Raw genomic sequence first — 13,307 nt, forward strand, 5'->3', positions numbered from 1 at the left:
GTATAAGTACAGTGAATTAAAGATACATATGAATAGTCCTCAGAAGACATCATTCTTATCATGAATATTACTCAGAAAACAGAATGATACCAGACTAGAATGTAGATTTTTTAACGTAAAAGAATTGACCAAGGTTTGCAACACTGCACAGTATGTGGTGATCAAAACCATCCCCAAGAAAAAGAAATGCAAAAAGGCAAAATGGTTGTCTGAAGAGGCCTTACAAATAGCTGACAATAGACGAGAAGCTAAAGACAGAGGAGAAAAGGAAAGATATAGCATCTGAATGCAGAGTTCCAGAGAATAGTAAGGACAGATAAGAGCCTTCCTAAGTGATCAATGCAAAGAAATAGAGGGAAAAAAAAAATAGAGGAAAACAATAGAATGGGAAATACTAGAGATCTCTTCAAGAAAATTACAGATATCAAGGGAATATTTCATGCATATATGGGCACAATAAAGGACAGAAATGTTTGGACCAAACAGAAGCAGAAAATATTAAGAAGAACTAGTAAAATTCACAGAAGAACCAAAAAAAATTAAAAATTAAAAAAAAACAACTTAATGACCCAGATAACCAAAATGGTGTGATCACTCAATATGGCAGCAAATTTGCAAAACTCAGCAGTGGCCGCAGGACTGGAAAAGGTCAGTTTTGATTCTAATACCAAAGAAAGGCAGTGCCTAAGAATGTTCAAACTACCACACAATTGCACTCATCTCACATGCAAGCAAAGAAATGCTCAAAATTCTCCAAGCTAGGATTCAACATTACATGAATCGAGAACTTCCAGATGTTCAAACTAAATTTAGAAAAGGCAGAGGAACCAGAGATCAAATTGCCAGTATCTGTTGGATAATAGAAAAAGCAAGAGAATTACAGAAGAATATCTACTTCTGCTTCATTGACTGTGCCAAAGCCTTTGACTGTGGATCACAACAAATGGGAAAATTCTTAAAGAGATGGTAATAATAGACCACCTAATCTGCCTCCTGAGAAACCCATATGCAAGAAGCAACAGATGGAACCAGACATGGAACAAGGTGTCCTTTGCCAACAAAGGACTGTATAGTCAAAGCTATGGTTTTCCAGTAGTGATGCATATATGTGAGAGTTGAACCATAAAAAAGGCTGAGCACTGAAGAATTGACGCTTTTAAACTGTGGTGTTGGAGAAGACTCTTGAGCGTCCCTTGGACTGCAAGAAGATCCAGCCAGTCAGTTTTAAAGGAAATAAATCCTGAATATTCATTGGAAGGACTAATGCTGAAGCTGAAGGTCCAATACTTTGGCCATCGTATGTGAAGAGCTGACTCATTAGAAAAGACCCTGATGCTCGGAAAGATTGAAGGCTGGAGGAGAAGAGGACGACAGAGGATGAGATGGTTGGATGGCATCATCAACTCAATGGACTTAAGTTTGAGCAGGATCCAGTAGATGGTGAAGAACAGGGAGACCTGGCATGCTGCAGTCCATGGGGTTACAATGAGTCAGACACGATGGAGTGTCAACAACTAAAAGAAAAGCAATCAGTTCAGTTTAGTCACTCAGTCGTGTCCGACTCTTTGTGACCCCATGAATCACAGCATGCCAGGCCTCCCTGTCCATCACCAACTCCCGGAGTTCACTCAGATTCACATCCATCGAGTCAGTGATGCCATCCAGCCATCTCATCCTCCATCGTCCCCTTCTCCTCCTGCACCCAATCCCTCCCAGCATCAGAGTCTTTTCCAATGAGTCAACTCTTCGCATGAGGTGGCCAAAGTACTGGAGTTTCAGCTTTAGCATCATTCCTTCCAAAGAAATCCCAGGAATGATCTCCTTCAGAAAGGACTGGTTGGATCTCCTTGCAGTCTAAGGGACTCTCGAGAGTCTTCTCAAACACCACAGTTCAAAAACATCAATTCTTCAGTGCTCAGGCTTCTTCACAGTCCAACTCTCACATCCATATATGACCACGGGAAAAACCATAGCCTTGACTAGACGGACCTTTGTTGGCAAAGTAATGTCTTTGCTTTTGAATATGCTGTCTAGGTTGGTCATAACTTTCCTTCCAAGGAGTAAGCGTCTTTTAATTTCATGGCTGCAGTCACCATCTGCAGTGATTTTGGAGCCCCCCTCCCCCCCAAAAAAAAAGGAAAAAAGAAAAGCAATAGCAAGGGAAAAAAAAGTCATTTTTTAAAATGTACTAATGCTTTACTAAAAAAAAAAAAAAAAAAGAATAAGAAATAGAATTGATACTATTACAAGAAAAACAAGTATCAGGATTCTCTGTGAACTCTAGAAAAGTAAATAAAAATATAATATTCATAAAATTAGATTATGTATGTGTTGATTGGAAATCCACATTTATCTCATCAAATACATTGCTTATAAGGTTTTGAACCTCTGATGTCCTAACCTATCCCCATATACATGATTTCTTATATCAGAAATATGGCACTACAAATAGGAAAACATGAAGTTACATAAATCTTTGTTTATTTGCTTATGAAAGGCTACAGCCAAAAAAAAAAAAAAAAAACTACACTGGTAAATGCTGATTTTCCTGTAAGATAAGGCGGGGGGAGAGGGGGCATTGAAGATAATTTTTTTGTTTGTTTCACCAGCTTTAGAATTGTATGAAATGTATGAAACTACTTTTCCGTAGTTTACTGCTACTGCTGCTAAGTCACTTAATAGTTTACTACCTGTGCTGACCTCCTGATTATTATTTTTAGAACTATACTCTAAAAAATTATGTGTTTTTTGTCCAATTCCACTGGAACTGAACTTGCTGGATTGTAGATTCACCGTAAAACTGGGTACTCGAAATCCCTAGCCTCCAAAAATTTCTTTTCACATCACAATGCAAGATGGAAAACCCTGCTTTTGCTCATTAAAACATCAGAAACACTCCCATGAATATATTGATTTAATTATTCATTAAAAACACAATATTTTGAGAAGGCAATAATACCCCAGAGTCACTAACTGACTAAGGACTTGGAAGAACACCAAACGAGAAATTGACCACCAGCAGCTTTGTAATTCTAATTTTTTTTTTTTTAATTACTGAATCTTCAGGTTTTCTTGTCCCACAGTTGTGTCCTTTCTTATTCATACAATGAATTTATAGAAAACATTTGTTGCTATTGTTCAGTCCCTAAGTCATGTCAGTCTCTGTGATCCAATGGACTGCAGCACACCAGGCCTCCAAATATTAAATAATATGACACTGACATTTCAAAGATGCTCCTTAGTATTTGTGAAAATATTTGAACAGTTATAGGCAGGAAAAGGGTTGCAGTTCTATTCTGCTCATACATTATCAGTAGAAAGTTGTACATGGAAAAGAGCCAAATATCCTCATGTTTTGCTGTGATTTGTCATAGAGTAAAACTGCTATCTTGCAAATGCCACCAAAGCTATCCATCTACTGTTAAAATAAGGCACCACATGAAATATGCTATTTACCTGTAATGAAACCTCTGTTTGACTTTCTCATGTGCTTTGCAACACAAACAGTGAGAACAATTTATGCATTTTTCTCTCCCTCTCTGACTCTCCCTGAGGAGTTGCCAAGCAATTTCTTGACTGTCCCTGAAGCATTAAAATATCACAGAATGCAAGTAATGAAGTGTATTTATTAATAATCCAGAGCAGTTTGTATGTACCTGTAAATAAGTTACATACATTGGTTTCCTATTTTTTACTCTTTATTAATATTCCCTTTTTTCCTGCTTTCATGGTTAATTTCTGTACCCATTTGGATAGCTGTGGTGCCCATTTGTTTAGTTAAATATCAGTCCAGTGTCACTGTGAAAATTATTATTTTTTAAATTTTTATTAACTTTTAAATGAATAGATTTCAGTACAGCCAAATGCTCCTCAAAATATAAGTGGGCTTCATCTAATCATTTGAAGGTCTTCAAAAGCAAACACTGAAGTCCTTTAAAGGAAAAAGTGTCTCTCTAGACATTATGTAAGTAATTAAATAAACTGAAAGTAACAATACATCAGGTAGATTTTATATATATATATATATATATATATATATATATATGTATGTATATGCTGCTGTTGCTGCTGCTAAGTCACTTCAGTCGTGTCCAACTCTGTGCGACGCCATAGATGGCAGCTCACCAGGCTCCCCCATCCCTCGGATTCTCCAGGCAAGAACACTGGAGTGGGTTGCCATTTCCTTCTCCAACGCATGAAAGTGAAAAGTGAAACTGAAGTCCTCAGTCGTGTCTGACTCTTAGCGACCCCATGGACTGCAGCCTACCAGGCTCCTCCGTCCATGGGATTTTCCAGGAAAGAGTACTGGAGTGGGGTGGTATTGCCTTCTCTGATATATATATAGGACAGGGAACTATATTTAATATCCTGTAATAAACCATAATGGAGATATATATATATATATATATACTGCTAAGTCGCTTCAGTTGTGTCTGACTCTGTGCAACTCCATAGACAGCAGCCCACCAGGCTCCCCCGTCCCTGGGATTCTCCAGGCAAGAACACTGGAGTAGGTTGCCATTTCCTTCTCCAATTCGTGAAAGTGAAGTTGCTCAGTCGTGTCTGACTCCCAGCGACCCCATGGACTGCAGCCCACCAGGCTCCTCCATCCATGGGATTCTCCAGGCAAGAGTGCTGGAGTGGGGTGCCATTGCCTTCTAGTCTTTATCTATTTCCAAGTTCCACATTGATCCCTCCCCCCACTTTCCGCTTTGGTAACCATAAGCTTTTTTTCCATGCGTCTAGGAGTTTATTTCTGTTCTGTTGCTAAGCTAGTTTGTAGCATTGCTTTTAGATTCCACATGTAAGTGATATCATGCGGTATTTGTCTTCCTCTTCCTGACATCACTTAGTATGATACACTCTAAATTTATCAATATTGATATAAGTGGCATTATTTCACTCTATTTTTATGACAACAGTATTTCATCATGTACACACACCACATCTTTATCTGTCCATCCCTCAGCGGGCAGGTGTCTTCCATGTCTTGGCTACTGTTAATAGTGCTTCTATTGTTAATAGTGCTTCTATTGTTAACAGTGCTTCTATTGTTAATAGCACTTCTATGAACCTTTAGGTTCATGTATTTTTTTGAATTGCTGTTCTCCATATGTGTGCTCAGAAGTGGGATTGCTGGATCATATGGAAACTTTAGCTTGTACAGGAACCTCCATACTGTTTTCCATAGCGGTGATGGCGATTCAGTCGCTAAGTCGTGCCCGACTCTTGCGACCCCATAGTGGCAGCACCAAATTATATTTCCACCAACAGTGGAGGGGGATTTCCTCTTCTTCATACCCTCTCTGGCATATACTATTTGTAGACTTTTAAAATGATAGTCATTCTGAACAGTGGGAAGTGATATCTTACTGTAGTTTTGATTTGCATTTCTCTAATAATTATCAAAGTTGTGCATCTTTTTATATGCTTATTGGCCATTTGTATGTCTTTTTGAAGAAATGTCTATTTAGATCTTCTGCTCATTTTTTGACTGGGAGCAGACTTCCCCTAAATATACACATATTCCATTCACTCAACTTCTCAAGTGTTTATTTAAGCATCATTCTTACACAAGGCCACCTGACAACTTTAATCAAAATTTAGGCTCCATCCTGGCTATGTCCTCTTTTTCATTTTAATATTGCTCAACAACATCAATAATACTATACAGCTCACTTTTCATTCTGCAAATTTTCTGTATTTTCTCTAAGCCTCATGAAGAATGAGTCTTGGTTGTTAAAAAGCCAATGCATGTTTAATTTCTTCAATGAATCACTTATGTAATATTTATCAGCCATTCTTTTTTGTAACTTTTACTCTGCTAGCACTACAGAAAAACTGTGAATGTACTATACATTATCTGGTTTATAAAAATAAGTGTTTTAAGGAAGAGACACATAATAGGCCACACATAAGAACACGCGGGAACAGCAGATGAGGGCCTGAAACAAGGCATGGGTGAATATCTGAGCAGGGATTAGTCATCTGTTAATGATATATTTTGTTTCAGAGTAATGAATAGTTTTCTTTATTTCTATGCTTCTCATACATCAATTCTTGTTCATCCAATAGAGGTAAATTTACAAGGCTTAAACAACACCAATAATGGTATGCATTCACTAATAGATTGCCCATTGTTAACATATCCTAGAGTAAATTTTAAATAGTATATTTGCACATATTTTCCAATTTATAGACAGGGCATTTTCACCTCTTTGTTCCTCAAACTGTAGATCATTGGATTCAGCATGGGTATTGCTGCTAACCACTTCAATATTCTTGCCTTGAGAACCCCATGAACAGTATGAAAAGGCAAAAAGATAGGATACTGAAAGAGAAACTCCCCAGGTCAATAGGTGCCCAATATGCTACTGGAGATCAGTGGAGAAATAACTCCAGAAAGAATGAAGGGATGGAGCCAAAGCAAAAAGAATACCCAGCTTTGGATGTGACTGGTGATAGAAGCAAGGTCTGATGCTGTAAAGAGCAATATTGCATAGGAACCTGGAATGCCAGGTCCATGAATCAAGGCAAATTGGAAGTGGTCAAACAAGAGATGGCAAGAGTAAATGTTGACATTCTAGGAATCAGAGAACTGAAATGGACTGGAATGGGTGAATTTAACTCAAATGACCATTATGTCTACTACTGTGGGCAGGAATCCCTCAGAAGAAATGGAGTAGCCATCATGGTCAACCAAAGAGTCTGAAATGCAGTACTTGGATGCAATCTCAAAAATGACAGAATGATCTCTGTTCATTTCCAAGGCAAACCATTCAATATCACAGTAATCCAAGTCTATGCCCCACCCAGTAATGCTGAAGAAGCTGAAGTCGAACGGTTCTATGAAGACCTACAAGACCTTTTAGAACTAACACCCAAAAAAGATGTCCTTTTCATTATAGGGAACTGAAATGCAAAAGTAGGAAGTCAAGAAACACTTGGAGTAACAGGCAAATTTGGCCTTGGAATACGGAATGAAGAAGGGCAAAGACTAATAGAGTTTTGCCAAGAAAATGCACTGGTCATAGCAAACACTCTTTTCCAACAACAGAAGAGAAGACTCTATACATGGACATCATCTGATGGTCAACACCGAAATCAGATTGATTATATTCTCTGCAGCCAAAGATGGAGAAGCTCTATACAGTCAGCAAAAACCAGACCAGGAGCTGACTGTGGCTCAGACCATGAGCTCCTTATTGCCAAATTCAGACTTAAATTGAAGAAAGTAGGGAAAAACCACTAGACCATTCAGATATGACCTAAATCAAATCACTTATGATTATACAAAGGAAGTGAGAAATAGATTTAAGGGCCTAGATCTGATAGATAGAGTGCCTGATGAACTAGGGAATGAGGTTTGTGACATTGTACAGGAGACAGGGATCAAGACCATCCCCATGGAAAAGAAATGCAAAAAAGTAAAATGGCTGTCTGGGGAGGCCTTACAAATAACTGTGAAAAGAAGAGAAGTGAAAAGCAAAGTAGAAAAGGAAAGATATAAGCATCTGAATGCAGAGTTCCAAAGAATAGCAAGAAAAGATAAGAAAGCCTTCTTCAGTAATCAATGCAAAGAAATGGAGGAAAACAACAGAATGGGAAAGACTAGAGATTTCTTCAAGAAATTTCTTCAAGAAAATCAGAGATATCAAAGGAACATTTCATGCAAAGATGGACTCAGTAAAGGACAGAAATGGTATGGACCTCACAGAAACAGAAGACATTAAGAATAGATGGCAAGAATACACAGAAGAACTGTACAAAAAAGATCTTCATGACCCAGATAATCACGATGGTGTGATCACTCACCTAGAGCCAGACATCCTGGAATGTGAAGTCAAGTGGGCCTTAGAAAGCATCACTACGAACAAAGCTAGTGGAGGTGATAGAATTCCAGTTAAGTTATTCCAAATCCTGAAAGATGATGCTGTGAAAGTGCTGCACTCAATATGCCAGCAAATTTGGAAAACTCAGCAGTGGCCACAGGACTGGAAAAGGTCAGTTTTCATTCCAATCCCAAAGACAGGCAATGCCAAAGAATGCTCAAACTACCGCACAATTGCACTCATCTCACACACTAATAAAGTAATGCTCAAAATTGTCCAAGCCAGGCTTCAGCAATACATGAACCGTGAACTTCCTGATGTTTAAGCTCGTTTTAGAAAAAGCAGAGGAACCAGAGATCAAATTGCCAACATCCACTGGATCATGGAAAAAGCAAGAGAGTTCCAGAAAAACATTTATTTCTGCTTTATTGACTATGCCAAAGCCTTTGACTGTGTGGATCACAATACACTGTGGAAAATTCTGAAAGAGATGAGAACACCAGACCACCTGATCTGCCCTTTGAGAAATTTGTATGCAGGTCAGGAAGCAACAGTTAGAACTGGACATGGAACAACAGACTGTTTCCAAATAGGAAAAGGAGTTCGTCAAAGCTGTATATTGTCACCCAGCTTATTTAACTTATATGCAGAGTACATCATGAGAAACACTGGACTGTAAGAAACACAAGCTGGAATCAAGATTGCTGGGAGAAATATCAATAACCTCAGATATGCAAATGACACCACCCTTCTGGCAGAAAGTGAAGAGGAACTCAAAAGCTTCTTGATGAAAGTGAAAGTGGAGAGTGAAAAAGTTGGCTTAAAGCTCAACATTCAGAAAATGAAGACCATGGCATCTGGTCCCATCACTTCATGGGAAATAGATGGGGAAACAGTGGAAACAGTGTCAGACTTTATTTTTCTGGGCTCCAGAATCACTACAGATGGTGACTGCAGCCATGAAATTAAAAGACGCTTACTCCTTGGAAGGAAAGTTATGACCAACCTAGATTCATATTGAAAAGCAAAGACATTACTTTGCCAACAAAGGTTTGTCTAGTCAAGGCTATGGTTTTTCCTGTGGTCATGTATGAATGTGAGAGTTGGACTGTGAAGAAGGCTGAGCGCTGAAGAATTGATGCTTTTGAACTGTGGTGTTGGAGAAGACTCTTGAGAGTCCCTTGGACTGCAAGGAGATCCAACCAGCCCATCCTGAAGGAGCCCTGGGATTTCTTTGGAAGGAATGATGCTAAAGCTGAAACTCCAGTACTTTGGCCACCTCATGCGAAGAGTTGACTCATTGGAAAAGACTCTGATGCTGGGAGAGACTGGGGGCAAGAGGAGAAGGGGACGACAGAGGAAGAGATGGCTGTTTGGCATTACTGACTCGATGGACATGAGTCTCAGTGAACTCTGGGAGTTGGTGATGGACAGGGAGGCCTGGCGTGCTGCAATTCATGGGGTCACAAGAAGTCGGACACGACTGAGCCACTAATGTAATCTGATCTGATCTGATTGCTGCTAATTCACTTCAGTCGTGTCCAACTCTCTGTGACCCCATAGACGGCAGCCCACCAGGCTCCCCTATCCCTGGGATTTTCCAGGGAAGAACACTGGAGTGGGTTGCCATTTCCTTCTCCAATTCATGAAAGTGGAAAGTGAAAAGTGAAAGTGAAGTCGCTCCATCGCGTCCGACCCTCAGCGACCCCTTGGATTGCAGCCTACCAGGCTCCTCCGTCCATAGGATTTTCCAGGTAGGAGTACTGGAGTGGGGGTGCATTTGCCTTCTCTCAGCATGGGTATTAATAAAGTATAAAATAAAGATGTCATTTTATCAGTATCAAAGGAATCACTGGATTTGGGCTGCATGTACATAAAGAAGAGAATACCATATAATATGACTGTCACTGTCATATGAGATCCACAGGTGGAGAAAGCCTTGTGTCTGCTTTCCGCTGAGTTCATCCTAAAGATGGCGACAAGGATCAAGATATAGGACATGAGAACTATCAGAAGAGATGAAACCAAATTAAAAATTGAAAAAATCAGAATTATCCATTTAATTTCACGTTTGTCTGAACAAAGCAAAGATATCAAGGGCAGACTATCACAATAGAAATGCTTAATGACATCATGACCACAAAACGATGAAATAAAAATTTTTATGATGGTTAGCAGAGACAAAAAGAGGCTGTCTAGATACGAATGGCCACTAGTGTGTGACATAACCTTTGTGACATGATGCTTGTATAGAGCAGAGGGTTACAGATGGCCATGTAGCAGTCATAGGCCATAGCAGAAAGAATGAAAATTTCACTGGTGATAAACCTACTGAAGAAAGAGAGCTGAGTATCACATCAATCATAAGAGATTGTACGCTGATCTATGACAAAATTTACTAGCATTTTGGGTCCTACGCTGTTGAGTAACCAAGATCAGTAAAAGCCAGGTGTATGAGGAAAAAGTACAGGGGTGTGTGTAGCCTGGAGTCTATCATGGTGAGAATGATCAAGCCCAGGTTATACCCCACTGAGACCATGTAAACAATGAGGAAGAGTCCAAACAAAGGCGCCTGTAGCTCAGGGAGATCGGTGATTCCAACGAGGATGAATTCATTCAGCATCATCAGATTGTGTTTGTCCAGCCAGGCCATTCGGGAAATATAAACTGAGAATAAATATAAAAATAATGATTAACCTTCATGAGCTATGATGAGATTATCATTGTAATAAGTGGTTACAATCTTAAATCTTATGTTTATGGTTTGTTAATTTAATTGGCAGCTCAGTTTTCTCTCTCCCAAGTCACTTTAGCTCCTGACAGGTGTCTTAGACATGACACATAAACAGTACAAAAAACAAAAATAAATAATTTGACTTTATATAAATGAAAATTAAAACAAAGTTTTGTCTGTCAAAGGACATTCTCAAAGTATTAAATAACGTGACCCTTTTCTCCACACCCTCTCCAGCACTTATTATTTGTAGACTTTTGGATCGCAGCCATTCTGACTGGTGTGAAATGGTACCTCATAGTGGTTTTGATTTGCATTTCTCTGATAATGAGTGATGTTGAGCATCTTTTCATGTGTTTGTTAGCCATCTGTATGTCTTCTTTGGAGAAATGTCTATTTAGTTCTTTGGCCCATTTTTTGATTGGGTCATTTATTTTTCTGGAGTTGAGCTGTAGGAGTTGCTTGTATATTTTTGAGATTAGTTGTTTGTCAGTTGCTTCATTTGCTATTATTTTCTCCCATTCTGAAGGCTGTCTTTTCACCTTGCTAATAGTTTCCTTTGATGTGCAGAAGCTTTTAAGGTTAATTAGGTCCCATTTGTTTATTTTTGCTTTTATTTCCAATATTATGGGAGGTGGGTCATAGAGGATCCTGCTGTGATGTATGTCAGAGAGTGTTTTGCCTATGTTCTCCTCTAGGAGCTTTATAGTTTCTGGTCTTACGTTTAGATCTTTAATCCATTTTGAGTTTATTTTTGTGTATGGTGTTAGAAAGTGTTCTAGTTTCATTCTTTTACACGTGGTTGACCAGATTTCCCAGCACCACTTGTTAAAGAGATTGTCTTTAATCCATTGTATGTGGGAATGCAAACTAGTACAGCCACTATGGAGAACAGTGTGGAGATTCCTTACAAAACTGGAAATAGAACTGCCTTATGATCCAGCAATCCCACTGCTGGGCATACACACTGAGGAAACCAGAAGGGAAAGAGACATGTGTACCCCAATGTTCATCGCAGCACTGTTTATAATAGCCAGGACATGGAAGCAACCTAGATGTCCATCAGCAGATGAATGGATAAGAAAGCAGTGGTACATATACACAATGGAGTATTACTCAGCCATTAAAAAGAATACATTTGAATCAGTTCTAATGAGGTGGATGAAACTGGAGCCTATTATACAGAGTGAAGTAAGCCAGAAGGAAAAACAGAAATACAGTATACTAACGCATATATATGGAATTTAGAAAGATGGTAACAATAACCTGGTGTACGAGACAGCAAAAGAGACACTGATGTATAGAACAGTCTTATGGACTCTGTGGGAGAGGGAGAGGGTGGGAAGATTTGGGAGAGTGACATTGAAACATGTAGAATATCATGTAAGAAACGAGTTGCCAGTCCAGGTTCGATGCGCGATACTGGATGCTTGGGGCTGGTGCACTGGGATGACCCAGGGGGATGGTGTGGGGAGGGAGGAGGGAGGAGGGTTCAGGATGGGGAACACATGTATGCCTGTGGCGGATTCATTTTGATATTTGGCAAAACTAATACAATTATGTAAAGTTTAAAAATAAAAAAAAAAAAAAAAAAATAACGTGACCCTCACAATGGAAAAAGTTGGGAATCATATGTCTGATGTGTCTAATACATTGAATATACAAAACACTTTTATAATTCAACAATAGAAAAAACACCCAAATTAAAAGCAGACAAAGGATGTGAACAGAAATGTCTCGCAGGAGATATACAAATGGCCAATAATCACCTGAAAATATGTACAAAACATCATGGACAAGGGTGAACATCGGACCTTCACTGTGCACACTAAGAACGGAGGTTAGAGAAGCTGAATCATTTCTAATCCTTCCCCCCCACCCCCTCCGCTGGTGCCACCAACTATACCTTTCAACAATAAATGCATGACAGTAAATGTAATCTACAAAGAGAGATCAAAAATATACGTTTAAATGCATATAGTTAAACATCAAAGTAATTTTTTGAGAGAGAATAAAGTGAGTTTTGGAAAGAGCTACTAAATAAATTAAGAGTGGAAAATAACCTTAATTTTAAGCAAAATATACATTCCCGCTTCATAATTTTGAAAGGACTGTCTTGTGCATAAATCTGTATCTGTACAGATTTTCTTTTTCATTCCAATCTCCATTAGATGTGCAGTTAGTCATTTAAGGGATGATTTGACAGCCTCAAAGATTTGTAGGTGGGAGGGAGTGAGAGTCACAATGGGGTGATGAAGTCACAATGTAGTGAAATGGATGCTTTAATATTTTATTTTGACCTCACCTCTAGCAAAAAATAAAAAATGATGACTTTCAAATGGCATTGATCCTTGCAATATATGGATAAATCTGGGAAACTCATATATTAGAAGCAGATAAATTACAAGGACTATAAACACATTGATATAATGCCTTTAATTGAGATATAGTTGGAAAACACTGTGAGAATCTGTCATTATTTGGTGTTAAAATTTTGAAATAAATTCCATTTATATCAAATATATATCATATTTATATACCATTTTATATCATATGATATCAAATATCATATTTCGTATCTTCATTAAGGGTCCAAGTATAATCATGAAAATCTTAAAAGGTGGAGTTTCTTAATAATATTAACTCCCTTTCCAAGGGTTACATTTTTTTTTCCCACTATTCAAAGAGGACAAGCCTGTAGCATCAAACTAAATGTGTAGCTTTCATCAAAAAACATAATA

At 38.5% G+C, this 13,307-nt stretch overlaps 1 pseudogene; it reads right to left on the reverse strand.

The window, feature by feature from the left end:
• Nucleotides 1-6,193: 6,193 nt before the first annotated feature.
• On the reverse strand, nt 6,194-10,587 carry LOC147358697 (olfactory receptor 8K3-like; annotated as a pseudogene).
• Nucleotides 10,588-13,307: the final 2,720 nt, after the last annotated feature.

The sequence above is a fragment of the Bos grunniens genome, chromosome 15 (assembly GCF_055505025.1).
Source record: "Bos grunniens cultivar Pamir isolate PY7600 chromosome 15, Bosgru_T2T1.0, whole genome shotgun sequence".
Taxonomy (NCBI): domain Eukaryota; kingdom Metazoa; phylum Chordata; class Mammalia; order Artiodactyla; family Bovidae; genus Bos; species Bos grunniens.